Source organism: Solanum pennellii, chromosome 9 (assembly GCF_001406875.1).
Source record: "Solanum pennellii chromosome 9, SPENNV200".
Classification (NCBI taxonomy): Eukaryota; Viridiplantae; Streptophyta; class Magnoliopsida; order Solanales; family Solanaceae; genus Solanum; species Solanum pennellii.
This window is the reverse complement of record NC_028645.1, coordinates 455,488-456,040: the sequence shown is the minus strand read 5'-3', so window position 1 is coordinate 456,040 and position 553 is coordinate 455,488.

The window sequence follows — 553 nt, the reverse complement described above, 5'->3', positions numbered from 1 at the left end:
GGGGTGGTGCCTGATGTTAAGGAAATGTTTCTTCATTTTTACTCTAGATCATGAATAAAGCTAACCCTAAGAAGTGTAAGTAAATTCTGACATTTCTCCAATTTGTCTAACTATTACTCATCTTCGAGCAGATAGAAGTCATAAATCTTGATTCTTATTGAAAATATGTTCTCAAATAGAACTATAAGAATTATGGAGACCGTAGAAAGGGCTTAAGATGAGCCCAATAGTATGCTTTAGCCCATCAATTCAAAATGTTATATTCTTATTAATGTAAATCGTGTTGTTGAGTAAAAATAGGGGTGACAATTTCAGTCCATATAAGTGAAATGAAACCATTTTGCTCATATTAAATTAAATTGATTATTCATATTTTCTTAAATGGGTTAATATGACCTTCAACCTATTTAAGCTCAGACAAATATGGACAAAATGAGTGAACATGAGAATCCATATTCAGCCCATATAAGTGAGAAATGAAACCATTTTTTTTATATTTTGAAAATAAAAAAATTTAAGAGTCGGTTGGTGGAAGGGGGGGGGGTTGCGGCTC